Consider the following 25118-nt stretch of genomic DNA (forward strand, 5'->3'; position numbering starts at 1 on the left):
GAACAGGAACCCGAACCCAGCCAAGCCCGAACAGGCCGGCAACCGAAGCCACCACAAGTGGAGCCAGAGGAGCCAGCGAACACCGAGCCAGAAGGCAACAGCGGCCGAGCCACCAGGAGAGCCCCCCCCCCCCCCCCGTGGACCGACCGACAAGGGAAGCAGGGACAACAGACCTCGAAGACCAACCCAACAGGAGCCAGAGGGACAGGCCGAGAAGAAGAAAACAAGCCCAGGGAACACCGCAGAAGCCAGGCACCCCGGCACAAGCAGCCACAGGACAAGCCGGAGGAGCCCCCGGGGCCACAAGGCCCGAACCCAAGAAGGAAGAGAGGCCAGGCAACCGCCGGACAAAGGAACGGGGCCGAGCACAGACTGAACGAGAGCCACCTAATAGCGCCCGGACATTCAGGAAGACCCAGGGCGAAGGCCCGAGGCTGAAGAGGAAGGAAGCAGAAACGGGCATACCCCACATAGAACCGCAGGAAAAGCAGAAAGGAGGCAGTGACCGGGAAGTGGAGAGAAGCGACCCCAAAATACAGGGCATGCCAAAAACCACCAGGCAGGGCCCGCGGAAAGGCAGCCCGAAGGGCCAACACACGGAAGGGCACCAGCCAAAACCAGGAGCAGACCCCCAGGAGAACCAGGACAGGCACAAAGCCGCCGGACACCCCAACCCCAGCACCAGAAAGGAGCGGGCCCAAGACCCAAGCCCCACCGACAGGAACCCAGCAGACGGAACACATGGCAAGCAAACAGGACACCCAGTCCAGCAGAGCCACCCAGCAGGAACCGTAGACAGGCACCGGAGACAGCCAAACCCTCACCAAACCGGAGGAACCCGCACCAAGCCGACCCAGCACCCAAGAACATACAGCAGTGACAGGAACCCAACAGGGCAAGGCACTCCGACCAAGAGGCAGTCAGCCAGGGCAAAAGAAACGGTCAAAACCGCGCCCACCCGAAAGACAGAGGAGAAACCCACAGCAGGGACCACGGAGAGGCCCCAGTGCAAGGCACGTGAGAAAGGCAGGACGCCCCAACTAAGGCAAGGCAAGCAGAGGGCCCAAGGTGGCGACATGCAGCCACCCCGAACCGCCACCGCAAACTCCACGAAACCCAGCACCAAGGAGGGCACAGAAGAAGCAGAGAACAGGCCAGCCAGTGCCACGGCAGCAATCAAGCAGAACAACAGGCCGCCCAAGCAGCGCGGCCAGGACAGAGGACAACTGCACAACTGGAGGAAAGGGGCGACCCCCACCAAGAAGCACAGCCACAGGAGGAAGACAGGGACACGCAGCCCAGAAGCAAACGCCCCAGCGCAAACCGAGCGCGCAGAGAAACCTGAAACCAATCAGGACCAACACAGTGCAGAAGGAAGAAGGAGGGCTGGGAAGAGACCGCCAACGGCAGGCCGCACAGGAAACCGCCAATCAACTGGAAGCAGGGCAGCACCACAGCGGACAAAGCCGCACGCACCACGCACATACAACAAGTATGAGCAACGCACGCCACACACAGCACCAACCCCCACCCTGGCACAAAGGGGCAAGCCCAACCAGGAGGGCCGGGGACACCATGGAAAGAAACCCACAGGCCCCGACCAGCAGGAAAGAGGAAAACTCTGCCAACTAGTACAGGAGACCAGCGACCCACGTCCCAAACGCCCACCACCCCGGAGCCACAGGCAGCACCAGCGGCGGGAGGAGGACCCACGACACCCAAAGATGCCAGAAGGGAACCAGCTATCCACAGGAACAGCAGGACGAAGAGGGGACGCAGAAGGCAGCAACAGCACCCCTGAGAATAGGACAGAGCAGCCACCACCAAGTCCAGCACCATCCACGGACATGAGAGGCAGAACAACCCCCACGGAGCCCAGGACACCAGGGCACCCCAGGGGGACCGGAGACCCTGACACTAGCAACAACCCCACGCGACCCAGAGGAAGACGACCGCCAAGGCCATCACCAAAGGAACCACGGAGCGCAGGCAGGAAACGAACCCCAGCCAGCGAACACAGCGCCAACAAAGGCACCAGAACAGCCGCCGAAGTACAGCCCCAAGGCCAGTACCACAGGGCAAGAGAAACGCCCAAGCATGTCTTCGAGGAGCACGCTCACTGCTGGACACGATGGGCTGTAGGGTCGTATCCGCCCCAGAAGCCTATGCGGAAGCGCAGCCGGGCATGTCCCATAACAACAACTCAGCCCGACCGCTTTTGCAATCGACATCCAGGAGAGCGGACAACCGCGTTCCACAGGTCCAGCAGCCAGCCCTCTCGTGTCACCCAGCATGGACAAGGCCAAGGGGATGTTCAAGGCCAAGGGGATGTTCAAGGCCAACCGGAATGGAAAAGAAACAAAAAAACGGGCAAAAACCCGTCCTACCTGGCCTCCGAGAACACAGCATACCGGGAGGAGGCAGCCACGCAGCCCGACCCGGAAACACAGCCCCAGCCACAGGAGGACCGCCAAAGCACCGCTGCGGATTCCTGAGCCACCGCTCCGCCCCCACACCACGAGGGAGACGAGGAGAGGAGGCGCCGCCGGGAGAACTCAGCAGAGGGCACCGCCACAGCAGAGAGCAAAACCGAAGACTCCCCGGCACCGCCACAGGGAGGAACTGAAAGGGTGAGTCTCACCAGTGAGACAGAAAAAAACAGGTGGAGGTGGGGGCGGGCAGAGTTTTTATGCTGGGGGTGGGTCTGGGTGGGAGGCGGGGCCTCAATTGTACTGAAGGAAGGCGAGGGAGGGACGGGAGGTAATGTGTATTAGCAAAAACCACCCCTGTCGTCATTGCCTTTGATGCCGCAAAGCCAGGGAGCAGTTTAAGCAGGTGACTGGGACCCCGGGTACCTGCCTCCATGGTCCTCTTGTGCACGATGGGAGAAGTAGTTATTTGTATCACTTGGCTGCTCAACTTACACCCTCATCCGGACACTGACAGACTGTCTGAAACTGGCAATATGATCCTGTTGTGTCGCCAGGGCTCTACCCCTGCCTTATAGAGTGTGACTGGTTACAAGGTCTGTAATATCCATTGTGGCTTCTAGAGTGTGACTGCTTACACGGGTCTGTAAGATCCACTGTGGCTTTGTGACTGGTTACATGGGCCTGTAAGATCCACTGTGGCTTTGTGACTGGTTACACGGGCCTGTAAGATCCACTGTGGCTTTGTGACTGGTTACACGGGCCTGTAAGATCCACTGTGGCTTTGTGACTGGTTACATGGGCCTGTAAGATCCACTGTGGCTTTGTGACTGGTTACATGGGCCTGTAAGATCCACTGTGGCTTTGTGACTGGTTACATGGGCCTGTAAGATCCACTGTGGCTTTGTGACTGGTTACATGGGCCTGTAAGATCCACTGTGGCTTTGTGACTGGTTACATGGGCCTGTGAGATCCATCGGGCCTTCCTTGCCAGGATTCATTGAAGCCACACTCATCGCAGGCACATCCGGGAATGCATCAAACCCATGGCAGTTGCGTTTGTCACCCACATAATGCCCATGGAAATAATCCTCCTTTGTGCAAAGTAATGCAATACAGTGATCTGTACAGTGTTGCGTGGCTTCAAAAATCTGACTAAAGGTTTGCTTCACTCTTGCACCAAACTCGCAAGAGTGACGCAATTTGGGTCATAAAGTATTGTGCCCAGGGCTCTACTACTGCATTCCAGTGATCGAGTAGTTACATGGGCCTGCTGTGACCTTTATTGCAGCTTTTCTTGCAGGAAACACACCTTCAATAAAGCCACACTCATCACATTCAGCAGGCTGGTGTTCTGAAGCATCTACACCTCCTTCCTCCCAGCCTACCTAAGCCCCAAGGGCAGGTATATGGTGGCAGTGGAGACTGTTGCCATCTTGGCGCCCAGTGATGGACTGCGTGCCTGTTTATTTATTCCCATATGTAACATCATTCTCAGGAGATGTACAAATAAAAAATAACGGTTTGAGTCCATAAGTAGCTAAAAAAAACGTGTATTAGTTTATTCTGCCATGTTAACATTGCATTGGATTTTCATTAGGCATGTGTGAAATGTGAATTATGAGGGTGCAATTGAAGTAATCTTGCAATTTTAGCTTGTATGTGAAAATCCAAAATGTATGCTATTATGCCACATCTTGTAATAATGTAATAATGCACCGTTTGCTGCAAACTGTTAACCTCAACTCTCAGAATTAGTCTTAAAGGCCAAAACGGAAGTGGGTGTCCATCATTCCAATTTAGGGCCAGATGTCCGAAGCCTAATTCCGGTCGGTAACGGCCGAAATTACCGAATTTCGGCCGTTACCGACCGGACATACAGCCTGATTCATCAAGCTGAATTGCGCTCGCAAAGGGCCAGATTCTGAGAATCTGGCCCTTTGCAAGTGCGATTTTTGCATTTGGGATTCATCATCCCAAATGCAAACATCAGTAATAGCGATTTCGCTATTTTGCGAGGAATTACATTTAAGGAATCTCTATTTGAGATTCCTTAAAAGTAATTCATCATCCATTTTTAAATAGCGAATTCGTAATTTCGGCCCGCTATTTACCGCGAGGTCAAACCTCGTGGTAAATAGTGAAAACTTAGAAAAATGCTTTCAAAAGCATTTTTCTAAGTTGCATGTTGCACACACACATGTCCTTTGGACATGTGTGTGCGCAACACCTGTTTAAATTTGCATTTAAGGGGTGCTACAGGGTGTCCTTTGGACACCCCTGGCACCCTTTAAATCGCTATCTTATTTGCAATTAGCAAATTGCTAATCGCAAATAAGGAATACTCCCCATTCATTCCTATGGGCCTTTTGGCCCATAGGAATGAATGGGGAGTTATTCCTTATTTGCGATTAGCAATTTGCTAATCGCAAATAAGGAATATGTAGGAATCGCATATTTTTTTGCGATTCCTACATGAATCCCGTTTTGCGAGCCTGTAATAGCGATTCCTTATGAATCGCTATTATAGACTCGCAAAACGGGTAGTTGATGAATCAGGCTGTTAGGCTTTTTAGATGTAGGTGGGCAAATTGTAGGATTCGGTAATTTACTGAATCGCTAACTTAAGGAATTGGTAAGTTACCGAATTCTTACTATACCGATTCGGTAAATTACTGAATCCTTAATGTAGAGAGCACTGAAGTGAGTGCTTTTTACATTTAAGGATTCGTTATTTACTACCAACTATTAGTTGGTGGTAAATTTCGAATACCTTTTAAAAAGCAATTTTAGGCTTTTTATTCAGTGCCATGTGGCAGACATACATGCCCTTAGGGCATGTATGTCTGCCACATGTGCACCCATGCACTATTCAGGGGTGCAACAGCATGTCAATGTGCCACCCTGCCACCCTTGAAAGTGTTCCACCTATTACTGAATCGGTATTTACTGATTCGGTAATTCCTATTATTCCTATGGGCCTCCAGGCCAATAGGAAGGAATGGGAATTACAGAATCGGTAAATACCGATTTGGTATATACCGAATCGTACCGATTCAGTAATACTTACCACATTTTTTCCTACATAGCATTTACCGATTCTAAAATACCGAATCAGTAAAATTCGATATTTTAGAATCGGTAAATCGGGATTACCTACATCTGGCCCTATGGTTTTTATTTTTGCTATTCAAAAATTAATGTGATGATACATTTCATGTTAAAATACACTGATAATGATGTATTTGCAGATGTAAATATTGGCAACCACTTCCTTTCTGAGATAATGGTCTATACTAACACTAGAAGTGAAAGCAAGGCCTTATCCAAGGCAGACTGTCCGTTTGTTCATGGAGCCTGTGCTGCGAGGGAGGTCCCATGGATGCAATGCATTAGCCTCCTTGACTCTATTTCTTAGATATTGGCTTTGCCAATGTTGCATATCAGCATGGCTACTATTTAGCATGGCTAAAAGTTACTGATGTTGTATTCATATAGTGATATAGAGGAGAGGGGGGTAAAGGAGAGTGGATTCGAGTGGAATAGAGGTGAGTGGCATAGAGTGAGTAGAGTGGAGAGGCGTAGAGTAGAGTGAAGTAGTGTAGTGTGGGGTTGCGTAGAGTAGAGTTGTGTTGAGTGGTGTGGGTGGCATCGAGTGGAGTGATGGAGAGTGGTGTGGGCTGGCATTGAGTGGTGTAGAGTACAGTGGGGTAGAGTAAAGTAGAATAGCGTAGAGTTGAGTGTTGTACAGTAGAATGGCATAGAGTGGATTAGAATGAAGTAGAATAGAATGGGGTGGAAAGGAGTAAAGTGGTTTGGAGTTGAGAGGCATATGATTGAATGGAATGGCATAGAGTGACATAGAGTATAGTGGCATAGAGTACAATGGAGTGGCATTTAGTAGAAGGTGAAGGTTTCGAAGGTGAAAATAGACCAGGAAGGACCCTGTGTGAATACCCCAATTTATGGGTGTTCACAAACATCGTCGGCGTTTCTGATTGAGAATTCCTGTGTCCTTCCCTCAAGAGGAGATTTTGCGACCTGATCAGGACACTGAAGTCTCCTGTCTGCAGCCGTGGGTCTCAGACACTCTCAGCCTTAGGTCTGGAGACTGGTACGGGCCGATGTCTGAGGTTAGTTTGTGTGTAAATAAAGAGTGATGTGATTAACATCAGTAATTTACTTTTCCATCCGCCCGATCCTGTTTAGGTACCCTTGAGCATTATTCTGAATGCGTCCGGAGTTGGAGGAGAATCCGAAGTTGCTCATGCTAAACCTCTACATTCTGTTTTAATTTTGACACTCCAGTGTGTGTATGTGTGAGCAATGTTCGCTACTTTCACTTTAGCTGATCTGGGGATGTGACCTGTGGCATGCTGCAATTCAGAGGTAGTTAAATCCATGCTCGTGTTTATAATCAGCAGATGCCCGCTCAGTGAGGGCTTCTGCTGTTCTTGGCTTCGAGTTCCACTGGTGGAAGTGTCCGTTCAGGATACAGAACACACTCTACTCTCTCATTGTCAGTTCAGTTCATTTAGTCTTTATTTCGAATAAAATTCATAAAAGACAGCAGATATAAAAACATTATCAACATTTCAACATTTTACAATGGATCCCCAGGTATATAAGAAAATTTAGCTACAGACAATATACAAACATTAAAAATCTAGTTGCTTTAAAAGGGGTTACAATTTCTTTACGCGAATTAGCCACAGCCACCCCAAAAATTTGGCAACACAAATCACAGATTTTGCAGTGCGTAAATCGCGTAATTTAAACAAGGCTGCACGATTCCCCCCACAATTTAAGGTTTTACAAATTGGTTTCAACCATTTCAGTCTAGGCAATCGATAAGCAGGGCATGCAAAAGATATATGACCTATACTTTCCACCTGGTCAGGACAAAAGGGGCATTTGTTACTTGTATTCTTTGCCCACTTCGCAGTAAAGGAGTTGATCGGCAAAGTTCCCACCCGAAACTGATGATACAGCTTGCGGTCAAGTGTTTTGCATATCAAGTACTCTCTCATTGTGCTGCAGGGCACAGGCCAGATCATGAGGCTGCCTTCACTTTTTTTGTCCTACAGGCAAGGTTCTGATTGCATGCACTGCAGCCCTTTGGAATCACTTCTCCTTTTCACGTCAAGCTTCAGTAATAGACGTATTCACCATCTCCTCTTTTGCTAACTCAAGTTTTCATGTTTTGAAAGGCAACATTCTGTTCATGCCCTAATTAACCTTTCCGAATTCATTCAATGCTCAAGGAAACTAAGCGGAATATTGTTTTTTGATCCACGTAATCTATGTATGGAATATTAAGTGACATGTTTGTGTTATGGAGAAAAATGTGACCTTTAATTGCAGGTCCCTATTATAAAAGCTGTAGTTAAAAGGCCACACCAATTACATTCTTCATTTCTTTGAGACCAAACTCTAGAGGCAATATGAGTGTACTGTGGTAATATGATAGATTCTGAGTAACAAAATACCTCTCTGCGGAATTTATTGCAGTGTAATAGAAATTTTACATTATATCCAGGGCCACTGGAATTATGCGATTGCGCAGCTACAGCAATTTTAGCATAATTATTGATTTGCCGCATTTGCCACATAATCTATCATCTGCCCACATAATCTGCAGATTTGAACAAAAAATGTTTTTTATTTCTATCTGAAACGGTTAAAAAAGTGCTAAAATGCAGTGTCATGCGTTGCTGTGCAGTGGAAGGCCCTTTGCAAAACTGAATATAACTGAATATTGCTATATTTGGGTGTTAAACTGGTACGAATGAGATGCAACCAAAGATCATACAGTGTTACCAAGTTTAAAAATGATGACATAATGAAGTAATTCTATTACAAAATGTGCCACATTATGCCACATAATTTGCCTTTTCTTGCTGCAAAATGTACTCAGCCGTGCCACATAATTTGGAACTCTCCTGTCGCATAATTCCAGTGGCTCTGATTATATCCCTAGTCCCTTTTTCATAGCTTCTCATAATAAACGGATTAGGCTAATTGCTTACAGTAAAACTGATTTGAATTATTTTAGAAAGCTAGCAAGTGAGCTAAAGTCTTTTGAAAAAATTACAGTATATGTGCCTCAGCCTCTCACTTTCCTGACGCTTGCCTGGTACTGGGCGGGCTGGACAGCGCTTAGAGTCTGCGAGTCAACTGACTGTAGTGACTGAGTAATTATGGTAATTTATTATCAGGCATCTGAGATCATGCGTGCTGGGGCCTCTCACATCCTGTTCGGTACAGTTAGGTCCCACACTGACCTTCTATTTGTGGTGCTTTCCAGCAGTTTTAAGATCCTCTTAGAGTTTCTTGTTGCAAAAAAGGATGTTTTTTCTGATATTTATATGTTTCCCACGTCTTCATTGCTTGATATTTCTAGCTAGAAAGTTTCACTCATAGCCATTGAATGTCACTCATAATTACACTGATGTTATGAAAATGTCACACATAAGCAATCTGAAACCTGTAAAAAAGCTATTTACATTAAATGTATGCAAAAAGGGTTGGGGAATCAAACCCTGTATCGGTGTACAGAGCATTTTTCCACATATTGCTTCTCAATCACATTATATAGATTTCCTTGTGTTTTGGACTGCTAACGTGATGTTTTGTCATATGTTGTAGTAGAATGTATTTTTACCTTTTTGGACACTTTTTGAAATGGGGATGCAAGTATAGTTGCAGGTATTGATTTAGGCTCATTTACATAATTGTACTTACAACATATCGATTGTGGTAGGGAGCCTGAGGCTATCTTTATGGCATAAAAGAACCATACCTGCACTAGATACACAGAGAAGGCGATTCCATGCTGACACTGAAGTCCTTCAAGCTGAAGCTTCAACACGCAGATGTCTGACATTCTGTGCGGGGTGTCCAACTCGAGACCAAGAAGGGGTCCTTCATTCTCCCTATCAGGTAATGGGGTTGGGTCTGTCCTAGGAGATTCTTGGCTTCACACCCATATACATGCTAGGTACACTTAGGTAGGGTTGCACCGTGGGAGTACACTTGATTACTGTCATGTTTATATGCCTGCATGTATTCACTGTTTTAGCACCATGGTATAATTCTACCTTTTATTTACTCTGTTTATGCTTGTAATCTTTTACATTTGTTTCTGTCTAATGATTGTTGCAGCAAACTTGTTTTATACTAGAATGATGCTGGTTCAATAAATGCTCATTGAAAATGTCGCCAATGTTTTTTTTCTGAGTATCTCTCTGAGACTAAGTGAGTACGATTGACTGAGCAAAAAGTACTGTACTGCTTCCACGATTCCTTAAGGATCAAGGGTTATCATGTGCGATGGTTGCCAGAAACAATTTGTTCCTTCATTAGGGGGCTTACGGTGGCACTGTGAGCTAGCTGGTCCATAGTCTGACATATACTGTTGGGGTGTCCGGAAACAGTGTAGACACCAAATCCCTTAGTGTCTGTTACCTACAAATGCACAGATCCTGTGTATTTTTAGGAACTACACAATATCGGTAGTAAGGGAGCGGACCTGACTTTCCAGCTCCCTCGTGGATGGGCGGATTTCTGTGATTTCATGCTCAACGTGCATAACGCAGTGCACTCATTTCTGCTGATCCTCTCATAGGAGCCCCAGTTCAACCTGTTATTGCATCCACTTTGGTACACATATCCTGTCTCGATTTAGCAATAACGATGAGTATATTGTTGAGTTTGAGATCTGTCTGTGTCTCAATCAATGGTTCGCTTGGCGCTAGGTACAAGTCAGGGCCCCCATCACCACACCAAGCTGGGTACGCTGCTGCGAGGGTCCTTCTCCACCTCTGCATCCCAAAACTCAACTCCACCCCAGGTCAAACGTTTACCTGTGAGTGAAGCCTGCAGTACTGGAAGGGCCTAAAAAGAGTCAAGCATTCATGTTGGACCTGTCAGGCCCACAAACATGCATGCACAGGTCAGTGGGGTGGCACAAGCAGTCCCATATAGAAAAGAAGCTGGTGGGCAAAGGAACCGACCAGTAGGAACACACAATTTCCGAGCGTTTTCCCACCTGAAACTTAAATACTTTCATCTCACGCTCACTTAGTTATCCACCGGGTTACCATCTCAAGAAGTAGAGTTGGCAAAAGTGTAGGACTCACCCCTCAGGTGTGCAATAATGCAAGGCAGGTACATTTTAGGACCTACCTCACCTCTTGTTCTGCTTCACTGAAGAGGGGCATGAAAAGTCCCAGCTTTACACCAGCAAATATCCAATAACAGGTGCAGCGGGAGGTCCTAAAAGGTTCCTCTCCTCCCCCACCACTCATGCAAACAGGAGTAGTTTCCATCAGGGATGTCAAAATATTACCAAGTCCCCTCGTTGTAGGTAGTAGATTGTTCCAAGCCCCATGAGGCCAGAGGACCCACACAAGAACACTCTGCGGGAATACGATAGTGGGCAAATGCTCCGTAGTTGCAGTCTCACATGTCCAGTGCAGCACGGATATATGATGTTACAACGCGGACTGTAACAACGCATACCGTTACAACGCATCTTTTACAACGCGAATACTGTTACAACTCATGTATTTACAACGCATTTTTTTACAACGCAGGTACCTTTACAACGCATACCATTACAACGTAAGTTTTGGTAAGTATATATTAATATTAATATTATAATCGTAAATTAATTTTCAAAAATATAATTTAATGTAATTTAATTTAATTTCAATTAATTAATTTAATTAAATATTTTAATAATTTAAAATTAATTTTACTTTATTTTTACCCTGTACCCCTGTACCCCAAAAACCCAAAACTGACCCTCAACCCCAAAAATAATTTAATGTAATTTAATTTAATTTAATTTCAATTAATTAATTTAATTTAAAAATAATTTTAATTTATTTTTACCCTGTACCCCTGTACCCCAAAAACTAAAAACCGACCCTGAACCCTAAAAATACCCCTTTACCCAAAAACTAAAAACTGACCCTGAACCCAAAAAATACCCCTTTACCCAAAAACTAAAAACTGACCCTGAACCCTAAAAATACCCCTTTACCCAAAAACTGAAAACTGACCCTGAACCCTAAAAATACCCCTTTACCCAAAAACTAAAAACTGACCCTAAACCCTAAAAATACCCCTTTACCCAAAAACTAAAAACTGACCCTGAACCCTAAAAATACCCCTTTACCCAAAAACTAAAAACTAACCCTGAACCCTAAAAATACCCCTTTACCCAAAAACTGAAAACTGACCCTGAACCCTAAAAATACCCCTTTACCCAAAAACTAAAAACTGTCCCTAAACCCTAAAAATACCCCTTTACCCAAAAACTAAAAACTGACCCTAAACCCTAAAAACACCCCTTTACCCAAAAACTGAAAACTGACCCTGAACCCTAAAAATACCCCTTTACCCAAGAACTAAAAACTGACCCTAAACCCTAAAAATACCCCTTTACCCAAAAACTGAAAACTGACCCTGAACCCTAAAAATACCCCTTTACCCAAAAACTAAAAACTGACCCTGAACCCTAAAAATACCCCTTTACCCAAAAACTAAAAACTGACCCTGAACCCTAAAAATACCCCTTTACCCAAAAACTAAAAACTGACCCTGAACCCTAAAAATACCCCTTTACCCAAAAACTAAAAACTGACCCTGAACCCTAAAAATACCCCTTTACCCTAAAACCCAAAACTGACCCTGAACCCTAAAAATACCCCTTTACCCAAAAACTAAAAACGGACCCTGAACCCTAAAAATAACCCTTCACCCTAAAACCCAAAACTGACCCTAAACCCTAAAAATACCCCTTTACCCCAAACATATAACATTTAAAATATAATTATATACTTACCAATACTTACGTTGTAATGGTATGCGTTGTAAAGGTACCTGCGTTGTAAAAAAATGCATTGTAAAAACATGAGTTGTAACAGTATCTGCCTTGCAATAGATGCGTTGTAACAGTATTGCGTTGTAAAAAATGCGTTGTAACAGGTGTATACCGTGCAGCACAGGGGACTAGACAGCAGGAGTAGAATGCCCCCTCTCAACCAAGTAGCCAGGATTCACCAGAAGGTCATTAGAATGCTTGTAGGGGCTCCCACTGCACATAGGAATGAATGGGGATACATTCTCAAATTTGAGAATCGCTATTCCAAGAGTGCCAGGGTGTCCAAAGGACACCTGTTGCACCCATGGAATGTGCCTGTAAGTACATGTGGCACACATAAATGCCCTAAGGCCATGTCTGCGCGCCACATGGCACTTAGAATTTTTTTAAAAATGCATTTTGACAGGAAATTGCAAAATACCATCTTCTTGGAGTAGAGGTGAAGGCGAGTCCGGAGCACATAATCACTGCTCCCCGCGGCAAGCTCCTATCTTCACGGAGCGGGGGGAGCAGCAACAATGGCGGAGCCCAATCTTGTCAATCTTGTACCTGGGACGATCCGGACGTTAAACCCTTCGATGCGGATGACAAAGCCAGCTCGTCATGGGCGTTACCTGCGCTGCGCGCATGACGAACTGGCTTTGTCACGAAAGCGGCGATTTTTAAATTTCAGCGCGCAGCGGGAAAACCCGCTACCGCGGATGCGGTTAAGAATACAGGAGGCAAACCTCTGTCTGTGCTGCATCAACGAAGAAAAAGTTCAGGTAGCCCAGTGCTCCCCGAGGGAGGCTGAGTCGTATGCTGGAATCCAGCGCAGAGAACTCCCAGGGCGGGGGAGCACAAGCAAGCACAAGTGGGGGGGAAGCGGGACCAGGCCCCCAAAAGAGCACACGCATGTCCGATGCCTACAACCTGACCGGCAGTGCCAAGGAAGCGGGGCCAGGCCAGAGGTGGCTGTATGTCACAGTCACAATCGGTGGTACCGAGGCGGTGACCAGCCGAGGGAGCAGGACCTTAGCGAGGAGTGGCGGGACTTTCATCTCCCAAAGGAGCACACACATGTCCGGCGCGTGCAGCCCGAACGGCGGGGCCATGGACGAAGGATTAGAGGGTAGCTGCCCTGCCATCATGCAGGACGAATGCGACTGGGCAGGTCTCACACCACGCAGGGGTCGGAGCGGGCGAAGATGCCCCCAGATCCTCGTGGTCAGCAGAGGGTGAGGTAAGCAATGGCACAAACCTAGGGTCCCCCCACAAGCAAAAATGGGCAGTTAGCATGACAAGGGGAGAGGGGAGAACAGATACTCCCTATGTTAACGCAGGAAACTGGGGCAAATCTCTTGAGGGCGCAACGAGTGGCTAGAGGCTCCCATAGATTAAGGGGGTAGACAACCTCGGGCTATCCCGGGGCATCGGGATGCAGCTCACCTGCTCCCCGCCGCTGCATGGTGGCACTCAGGACCCCAGCTATTACCTAGCCGGCCCGGTAAAAACCTTGCACATCTGTTAGCTTCCCCTGGCAGTGCTCTGCTCTCTGGACGGTTCGTGCCCCGCACTGGTCCAAGCTTAAAGATTCAGCTGCCCGCCCTGACAAGCAAGGGATGTACTAATTTCGTTTTTAGCTCTGCGAAGTTGGCATAATACTGCCATTGTGTGGCTATTTAGAGTATCATGGTGGAAACTTCATCTGCTTCGAAAGAACCCTTAGATCGGAAGAACCCTAGGCCATTAAGTTGCCCTCCCCTATCGCACAGCAGGGACAATGTAAGGCTAACAGTAGTAGGCGCGCCCAGCACAAAGGCCATGGCTGCCTCGAGGAGCTCTCATCCGCATACTCAATGGAATTGCTCAATGGTTTAAAGATGCCGCCAGAGAGACCTGTGGGTATATAACATGTCACAGGTTTTTAAAGTTAAGAGAGGATAGATCAGAGAGTTAAGCACAGGTTGCAGAGATGTTTTACCTTTAGAGCCACAGACGGCGCTCTTACTGGGAAGGAGTGATGTGCATCTTCAAAACATAATTATACCTCTATTTCAAACAGGCACCATTACCACGCACATCCCCACTCCGAAGTCTGCCCATCACACTCTCTCAACTTACTCCATACTCACACGCTGAGCCCTCTCTAAGTCTTGCTTGAGGGACTGCTAGAAACCACTCTAGAGGTTCCACACGTTGTGGCATGTGTAATGTGTCAGAAAGGTTCCCACGCCACTGGAGCGGTGGCGGCGAGTCCGGGCATGTCAGCGCACCCGCGAGGCTCCAGGGGCCTTATTTATGAAGTCCTTGCGTCAGTTTGGCGCCGCCGGTGCTTCACTTTTTGTGACGCACCAGCAGTGTAAAAAATGCGCCTCGTTGCGCCATATTTAAAAAGTGACGCATCTAGGTAGATGCGTCACTTTTTAAACCCCTGCGCCACATTATACCTGCGTCAGGTATAATGTATGCAGAGGGGGCGTTCCACCGCAAAAAGCCTCATACTAGTGGCGCAGTGAAATCTATGAGATTTCACTACGTCACTTTTAGGACGCTGTTGCGTCAAAATCTTGCGCCTGCCTCACAGCAGGCGTAAGACTGATGCAAGACCTTTCACATGGGGCTTTCCCCATGTGAAAGGACGCATTGCTGGAGTTGCGTCCCTTTTGTGACACACTCCAGCAATGCGTCACTTTTGCGCTTACAGATACGTCAGAAATACTGCGACATGATGCGTCATACATTAAATATGATGCATCATTGGTGTCGCAAGGAGTGCGCAGTGAAAAGTGACGCATCGCTGTTTTCACACAGCGATGCGTCACTTTTCATAAATGAGGCCCCATGAGCGCTTGAGGTTAAGGGGGGCAGCGGAATGTTTTAAGGGATAAAGAATGTATAAGGCTAACTAGAGATGTGTCTTACCTGCGGGCCGTGCGAGCGCTATATAAAGTTGCATAAATAAGCGGTTGAGAGCGGTTGGGCAGTGCTAGAAAGCATACTAGAGGCTAAACACGTTATGGCATGTTTACGGTGTTGGAACTTTCCATGCCAATGGGACGGAGTAAGTGAAGGACAATCCTTGCTGCAAACGATAGCGGGTGCTGAACCATTGTGACTGCAACATCTTACTAGGCGAGTAAAAATCGTTTTACGATTAGTAAAAGCATTCATTACCTAAAGGTTATTTGGAGGGTCAGCCACACCAGGAGAACCGCCCATAAATGAAAGGTTTGAATATAGGGAAACACTGCACAGTGGGTAAGGGACTTAGCACTTGTTTACGTGCCAGCAATGGGCAGTGGTGTGAACTGAGACCGTGCGGACATATTATATGTCCCTGAATAGAAAGACACCACGTCCCCGGGCAGAACAGGCCTGAAGGTTTAACCACTTGGACGCTAAGGGGCTGAGGCCCATATAATGAGATTTCCATTGAAATGAATGGGCAGTGCATGACAAGTTACCCTTGTCATTAGCATCCAAGTGGTTAAGCCCCGCTATGCACCGGCATTTACCATGTACATCACAGGGATATTGCACCTCACGTGGCTGGTTTAACCAAAACCTGGCCGGGTCGGTCCGGTGCCTAACTTGTTCACTTCTAAGGATCACACAGAGAAGCTTATCAGCGGGCACATCGTCGAATGATATACCGTTGGCCTCTGCGCCCCGGAGCTTAATCACCCTTAATAAAATAGGGTGCACACTCACAGCGCAGTTTTTAGCCCCGAATGAATGAAGGCAGTGCTCAGGGATTCAGATGGAACTGCTCGTCTTGCTGGGTATAGTGTACACGCCAGGGACTTAAGGGCAGATGCGGCTGAGAGCAGGCCTCACCGGCAGGCGGTCAGATTTTAAAAAAGTGCACGCCTTGCACGTGGATGTCGTGCAAGGATTCCTTCCGGTGAGGAGGGCACGTTGCATGTTTTCCATGCGAATAGGGCCAGCACAGTTCGCACTTATAGATCGAAGTATATAGGCTAAAATCTCTCTAAAAAGAAAAAAAAAGAAAAGGTTGGTAGTTCAGCCATCCTTGTGCATATAGTTATATAGGCCCAGCAAAGACTATTACTTATCCTGTGAGTCTGGGGAAAGCACTCAATCTCCCCTTGCCTAACCAAAAAAAAATGTGGGTCCTTGAGTAACGGAACAGCACTCTGATACCTGATGTTAATGGCTGTCTGCCAGCACTCGAGGTAGGGTCTGTCCCATCAGTAGGGGATCTGGGGGGCACACACAGCGGAGGTCATTTTTAATACCCAGCGGGGGGGTGAGCGTCTGTGAGTGAGGCGTTAGTCTGCCCCGCCCAAGCCCGTGATTTATTTAAGAAAAAGTGTCAGGCCCAGAGTTCAGAGGTGGCCTTAGGCATGTGCAAGCTGTGCACCCGCACAGGGCCACCAAACCCCAGGGGCCACCATGCCAATATATATCCTTAATATAATAATCCTCTAAGGATGGATACGTATTTGCGTGGTGGCCCCTGGCAGGGATTTGGCGGCCTCCGGCTCTGTTCCACTTCCAAACACCCTGACCCCCCTCCCCCTTCACTGGCCTTCGGGCTCCGCCCCGCCGGGAACCCCTCTTCCGGGCCCTCCTACCTATGCTCCCTGCCCAGGGCTGCCATGAGCCTAGAGCCGCCCCTGCAGAGTTTATGGCACAAGCTCGCACCCCGGGTGATTGAAGTTCAGAAGGCAGGATACCAAGGCTGCAGGGGCTGGAGACGACCTGAGGCGAGGCCAGAGCGGCAGGAGGCCGTGCGCAAAGTGTGGAAAAACGCGATAGGCCTAGGAAGCGCTAGTCAAACAGAGTTACAAAGCGAGGGAAGTGGGCGCCACCAGTTCAAACCCAATCCTAGACAATAAAGGCACTTTTACGCACAGCTCGGAAAGGGAGTGCTGCTAAGGATTAAGAAAGGGAAGGTAACTCGTAGGCACGCTCGAACTTTATAAAAAAAAGGGCAATGGGGCAGGAACAGAATTATATTTCTGTTTCTGGCATCCCCCCTCACCCCTGGGCCAAATGTATTCTGGGTCACCAGACCAGAATAGTTTGACATTATGAGCCACAGCCAGGCCTTTGTGTGCTCCCTTTGTCCGGGTCACCGACAGTGCACAGGACACTCATGCAAAGTGTAGGTGTGCGTATAGCTAATATTCAAGGATAATGGCAGTGGCCTGCAAGAATTGTAACATGGCAGCGGCTTCTTAAGAATTCCGCCAAGAACCTAGGTGTCACCCGCCTTTGGCCAGGTCACCGACAGTGAACAGGCAAAATCTAAAGGCGCAAATGGACAAGGGTAGTGTCAGCATGTTTGGGCGATTGTTATAACAGATCACTAATAGTTCTGCCAATAACTTGTGTGACACGCGGTCAGTGATTAGAGGCTAGGGCCGGTTTTCATTGAAGATCCGATAGACAAGGCAAAAGTGAAGGAGGAGAGTGGGATTTCCCAAAGAGACATACAAGGGGTCACACATTCCCTTTTAAAGTCCCTGGGCAGCTAACACACAGATGTCCCTCAGTGGAATCAGAGTCTTTGGGGTTAAGGGAAGTACACAGTTGATGGCACTTTCAGCCACAAAGCAGAACAGGCACTTCCAATTGATTATGGTCCACTTACATACTTGAGGGCACCAGAAAAGGCTGTGGATTAATAAAGAAATCAGAATACACACCCCAGTGGGAGCTCCGGGTATGGCTAGCAAGTGAGAGGAACTGTGAAGTCCACTGATCGATACTCTGGTGAGTATCACAGGAAGGATTATTGCCAAAAACACCTCTTCATCTTGTGAAGCTCAGAGTGGTGCATGGTCTACTCCATCTCATGTTGGAACGTTGACCAAGGCGGTGCCCTCAGAAGGGACGAAAGGCTTCCAAATCTCCAGCCATATCCTCTAGAGACTCTAGATAATGTAGCAGAAGATGCCATAAGATCATGGGAGAGAAATGGCACGTGCACCAGGTAGAGCTGCAAATGCGCAATATATTTCAGAGACATATGCAGTACGTAAGTTATCTGGCATTTAAATTACGGGAACAGGGCGGGCTAGGTCAGCACAGGGCAGGGTCCTGTAGCACAACCCAGGTGTCCCGCCGAGCCCGGGTAGGGCGGTGACAGATTAGGGGAGCCATCACATTACATAGGGCCCCTGTTATGGCCTTTCGGAATATGCCTGGGCTACTACTAACAGATGCCAGCAGTCCTCAGAGACGTGCGGGCAGACACAGCATGGCACCCGGATGGGATGATCCTCCACCTGAAGGGTAATGACTTAGCCAGGCTCGGGACAAAAAGCACTCCTACACGATATACAGAGAGACCTCACGGTCACAGCAAGGGCACTCAGGAAGACTGCAATGGTCTGGTCAGAGCTGATCAGGAGGCATGAATGGCGCTGGGCGGACTCCTAAAAAGCAGCCGAGAAGTCCAGTAAGAAACTGAACCTCGCAGTGAGCAAATGCTGCAGAACGAAGGGTCTGGCAACTGGCGGGTACGGGCTTATCCACAGGGTTTGCCTGGGATGCTATGCCAAAGAGGAAGTGCACCTGTCGAATGAAGGCAGGAGTGGGTTTGGAGCAGCCTTTGGGGCTCCATGTGGTCAGCAAGTGGCAAGTGACAGAGCATGGGGCATGGTTGGGAGGAGCCGCGGGGAGACAGAAGCCTCCCGGACGGCGTGGCAAAGAACTACGCTGATATCGGTTGGTACGGAGGCACACCAGAGGGCGGTGTGCCAGAATAGGTCCACTTACCTTCAGATGACGCATGGCTGGGTGAGTTGGCCTAAGGACAGTTGTGTAGGACCACCCTCTCTGGGATGCCTCACAGCTGGGTAACTTGGCCTACCAAATGGGGGGTAGCAAATGGAGACGGCGCTCGTAGCCCAACCCCCGCCGGACGGCAGGGCATAACAAAGTCAGACAGGGTAGCGAGGTGGCCTAACTCCAGGACAGAATCTACTCCCTTCCCTCGCAAACGGGGTGCGAAAAATCCAACCTACCAGAGAAAAGGATCCAGAAGGGCCAAGAGACAATACCTAGGAAATTTGTGATGACATTGCATGATGCAAAGTATATACATGTTTCCTTGTATTCCGAAAAAACCACAAGACAAACGTGTGCATTGGCTTTTTCTTTTCATGATAAGGAATACAGTATGGGGGTATATACAACATACAGGAGGGAGTGGGGCAGAGTGCGAGGGTTATGGGAGAGCGACTGGATGCACCAACATCAGTAGCCAATGCAGCAGGACCAGGCTACAAATAAAATAGAAAAATAAAGGATTAGTAGTGCCCATGAAATACCATAACTTCAGCAAACTGAAGAAAATATTGAGAAAAGCATTAATGTAGAAAAACAAATTAACGAGAAAATTTCTAGCAATGGCACATCAACGATAAAATTACATTTTAAGCAAGTAGCAGAACTGGGTTTACAGATACATTTAATTTTATTTTTTAAACATCATTCAAATAAAGCTTATCAAAAGTAAGCAGAATATGTTTACCTCACTGAGGCACAAATTCACCATGTAAACATTACACAACTCACCATGTCGGATGGATTGCAGTACAAGGATATTTAATGTAAGTAATTAATCGTATTTATGACAGTGAAAAACCCATTGAAAATGTTCAAAACCATTGACTTTAAGGTAAAATGCCGAGCCTGCTTTTAGTTTGTAACATGCAAAGGTTGTTATTGTTCTATGTGCAGGTGTTTTCTTTATGAACTGGAGCAGAGAGAGTCCAGTTATGATGGGGATGCTCCTGGGGAGGGACAAACAAGAACAGTAAGGAGAGCCCACACAAGCTTGCAAATAAAGTGTCGATAACGCCAACCAGAGGTAACCAAAGGCTGTGCTTCAGGCCCATGGTCTCACACTTATGGCACACATGACTGCATTTGTGACACTAGCAAAGGTCAGACTTTTGACACTGGAGGCAACATCTCTTGATTAGAGTCAGTAGACAGGAATCTATGTTCCCTCCCCTCACCTTAACACCTCCAGAAAGCACAGGCTGGCACATAGAGGGGGGAGCAGTTAGACACTGTAGGGCATCACAAATGCTTTCCTAATTTTCTGCTCCCACCTCTTTCGCACAGAACTTGGAGATCCCCACTCCAAGATTAATACCCATCTGAAGTCTAGTTTCCCCCGGGCTTGTGGGATTAAACAACCCTATATCAGAGGATGAAGATCAATAGTTCATTAAAACCCTGTAACTGAATTTGAAATACCAAAGATTAGTAAGTTGTTGAATATGTTTAAAGGCACTATAGAACGATGGTCTGAGAGTACCCGAAGTCTGCCAATAGTCATGGAGAAGTTAGTCAACAGACAACTGACCCACTTCCTCAAAGAGAACAGCACCCTGGACTCATCCCAAACTGGATTCCGCAGCAACCACAGCACCGAAACCGCCCTTATCACTGCCACCGACGACATCAGGACCCTGCTCGATAACGGCAAAACCGCAGCCTTCATCCTCTTAGACCTCTTGGCCGCGTTCACCACCAAACCCTACGCACATGCCTCCACAACGCGGAGATCAGCGACAAAGCCCTGGACTGGATCACCTGCTTCCTCACCGACAGAACCCAGAGAGTCCGCCTCCCTCCATTCCAATCCGAAGCCACCAAGGTCACCTGGTCACCTGCGGCGTACCCCAAGGATCATCCCTCAGCCCGACCCTTTTCAACGTCTACATGACACCACTCGCCAACATCGTCCGATTGCATGCCCTCAACATTGTCTCATATGCCGACAACACCCAGCTGATCCTCTCCCTCACCAAGGATTCCACCACAGCCAAGACCAACTTCCACTAAGGAATGAAGGACGTTGCCGAATGGATGAAGAACAGCCGCTTAAAGCTGAACTCGGACAAGATGGAGGTCCTCATCCTTGGCTCCGCCCCCTCCGCCTCGGACAACTCCTGGTTGCCGGCCTTGCTAGCAGCTACACCGACACCCACTGACCAGGCACGCAACCTGGGGTTCATCCTGGATGCATCACTGTCAATGCTCCGCATGCTTCGCAAGATCTACAGAAGGATGCCCACCGAAACCAGAAAGATGGTCACCCAGGCCCTCGACACCAGCAGGCTAGATTACGGCAATGCACTGTACGCGGGATTCACAATAAAACTCCAAAAGAGACTTCAACGCATCCAGAACGCCTCTGCACGCCTCGTCCTCGACATCCTCCGTCACAGTCACATCACTGCCCATCTGAGAGACCTGCAGTGGCTCCCCGTCAACAAGAGGATCACCTTCAAACTCCTCACCCAAGCTCACAAAGCACTCCACAACACTGGACCAACATACCTAAACAAACGATTCACCTTCTACACTCCCAACCACAAGCTTTGATCCACTGACCTCTCCCTCGCTATCGTCCCACGCATCCACCGAACTACCACCGGCGCAGATCTTTCTCCCATCAAGACATGAAACACCCTTCCTATCCAACTGCGACAGACCCAGGTCCTGCTGACCTTCAGGAGACTTCTCAAGACCTGGCCGTTCGAGCAGTAGCAGTTTTTTTTACTCCCCACCTTAGCGCCTTGAGACACTTGGGGGTGATTAGTGCGCTCTACAAATGTTTTGATTGATTGATTGAATAAACTTTGGCGATCCAACCCACTTCAGCTCTTGTGGTCTTCCCAAGTCTCAGACAAAGCTTTGTATAGAAGGAAGAAGAAGAGATGAGCAAAGTACTCTTGAAACGTTGCTTGTGGCTGACCCATAGATATCAGCTGGCCCTTATGCAAGTCACCAAAATAACTTAAAACATTGGACTGGAAAAGTGAGAATATGCCACGTTGAACGTTATCTGATTTTCCAGACCCCAATATTGAGTAATTCTTTTTTTTGTTCTTTTTACAGAGCATGCTGGTGAGAAGATCCCAGAAATTAACCAAATAATCTACGCTGAGTGCCACATTTGACAACTGCATCCTGAATAGTGCGCAAATGACCTCCTGCTAGGTCAGAGGATGTCTACAGTTCACTCATTTCCTTCATTGGGAATGGCATGATAGGGTGCGGTGGGGGGAGGGGGAGGAGCAGAGATACCACTGAAATGGAGAATTTATTTTCAGAGGGTAGTATGTCACAAACCATCTCCAGTATATGGAGATTACTGTAAGCGGGTCAGCCCTTCCAGATATTCACATGCGTCCATGGATGTTTAGTGGACACACGAAACATGACCTGGTATTCATATGACACAGGGCAGCTAAATCCTTCATATACATTTGCACCCAATACAGGGAAAGCAAACATAAAGTAATGCCTAAGGTGATAACTAACGCCGGTCCATATCTCCATTTCTCAATATGGATTGTTGACAAATTTTACCTGTAGGCAAATAGTAATGTACTGCTTACCTTTGAGCATTGCAGAAGCCAGTGATCGCAACTCCCCTGTATATTGATCGATCATTATTGCCTCAATGCACTGAGTGATTCTGGTTGACAAGTCTTAGACTTTTGGGGAAGCACACTGTTAAGTTGTTTCCTGCTGCTTATGCTGTGTAATGTTGGCTCCAAACTAGGCCTGGGTGGTAAATTCCATTCCGAATGTGGAATTTGGGTAATTTTGCGTTCCGCGAACAATATGAAATTGCCAAATCATGCACGATCCGCTGCTTCGCGGAATTTTTTGCTTGTTTTTTGCTTTCAAAATGCGTTTTCGCAAGATATTTCTCCCTGAGCATGCAAACAGTGTTTGCAAACAGGAAAAAAGCATTGCGAACGGGTGGAACAAGCAAATCCACTTGTCCACTGAACTATTGCATGCTCCCGGAGATATTTTACCGTTTCGCTGAGCTTTGCGTAGCACGACTATGCAAATTCCGGCCACCCCTACTCTGAACACTTCCTGGTATGAAAGATCTAAACGAAAGTGATTTTAAAAAAAAATCATGCTGCATTTTATGGGCTTCAGCTAAACATTCTCCCATGCCTACAGCTGCGCTCTAAGAAGATATAATCAAAATTATGCCTACATATGGATTACTCTGTCTTCTAACAAATTGAATGTGAAGCAAGCACCCACACTATTAAACACTTCGGCACTGAGTCTTTTCAAAAGAGCATCACTCGGTTCGCACCTTGAGATTCTTGGAATATTTGGGCTTACCAATCTCCTCTCATCCTCAGCTAATACATGCACCCTGGTGGTCACCATAAAAGTGCTGGGACCGGAACGTCCTTTGCATGCTGTGCTGTTTGAATTTTCTTTGTGTGTGAGTGTGTGTCTGTCTCTTTCCTCGTATACTGCAGTGGGCTTTGGTGTAGTAGTGCCTTCAGAGCTGTCTTCCTTTATTATACTTCTTGTGTGACTGGCTGGCTGGGTGAATTGAAGTGTAGTGTATTGTCTTTATGTGTCTGTCCTTGTAGGTCTCAGTGCATTCCACAGTGCCAAGTGCTGTCAATGATGGCAGTGGGGGTGGGGGGAAGGGGAGTTGTAGCATCAGCTACTTACTGGGGTGAGTTAGAGTCATTTAAGGACAAGGTTAACTTTAATGCTACCAACTTGCGATAAGTATTCAGTGGGCCAGATTCGCAAAACATTGAAAATGTACTTGCCAGATTTACCTCTCTAGTAGCTATATCTTTTTAAAATGGTAAAATCACAAAAAAACTAGTCCTACTGGGAAGCTGAACGAGTCTCAGCTTTCCAATAGCACCCCTTTGCATAAACACATCTGTAAATGCAGCATGTGTACATTTAAGCAAGGAAACATTTCTCTCCATGTGTTCCCATACCTGGTGTGTCATGCAGTTTGGTGCTTACTTTCCCTCCATGTTAAAGATCAATAGATGTTTCAGCACCCAGACTAAGGTGCTACATAGCTAAATACATATAAGGTCCCAAAGGCGCGACCGATTGCATTGAAAATGCCTGTGATATTTATGTTTCCCTCATCATCATTGCTTGATTTTGCTTGCCAGAAAGTGTCACTCTCTGTCGTTGAAATGTCCCTCAGCATTACAGTAACATTATGAAAATGTCACACATGGCAATCTGAAACCTGGACAGCTAAGGTGTACCGCCCGAGCCTCCATCCCCCTCATGGTGGTGTCCCGGGCCACCTGCCTAGGGCCGTACTGGGTACACAAAGCAGCCCTGGCAAAACTTTCCAGACCATCCCCCGTCTGGCCCGTAGCGAGTTAGCGTAGTGAGGGAGCCCGACTGCTACTAGGGGGGTTTCGGGGGGTTCTCCCCCCAAGAAAATGTGGGAAAAAGACAGACCAAAATGGTGAATTTGACAGCACATTTTTCATTACATATTCAATTGTATCAACTTTCAAAGCACAGGAAATAGTAGATGATGACCTTAAAGAGCACCAGGTTACCGACCAAATCATATGTACCCATAGACTTTCTTTCAGAGAGCACCAAAAACAGACACAAGTAGTGAATCAGAGAGAACAAAGTAAAAGTGAGACCAGCCCCTATATGGTGTGTAGCGAGCAAGCACAGTGAGCAACCACTAATGGGGGAGTTTGGGGGGTTGTTCCCCAAGAAAATGTGGGACAGAAAGACCCGAACAAGTGCATATTTCAACACATTTTTCATTACATATTAGATTTTATTAACTTTTTAAGTATAGTACATGATTACCTTATGGAGCACCAGGATACCCAGTCATAAATCACAGACATTCCTACAGAGAACACTAAAAAATGAAATGTTGAGCACGAAACATGAATTTAAATATAACCAATTTATTCTTCATATAAAATAGCATAAAGTCATTTAAAAACACACTTAACTTCAAACAATTGTGAAAAGGTTCATAG

Source organism: Lissotriton vulgaris, chromosome 3_1 (genome assembly GCF_964263255.1).
Source record: "Lissotriton vulgaris chromosome 3_1, aLisVul1.2, whole genome shotgun sequence".
Lineage (NCBI taxonomy): Eukaryota > Metazoa > Chordata > Amphibia > Caudata > Salamandridae > Lissotriton > Lissotriton vulgaris.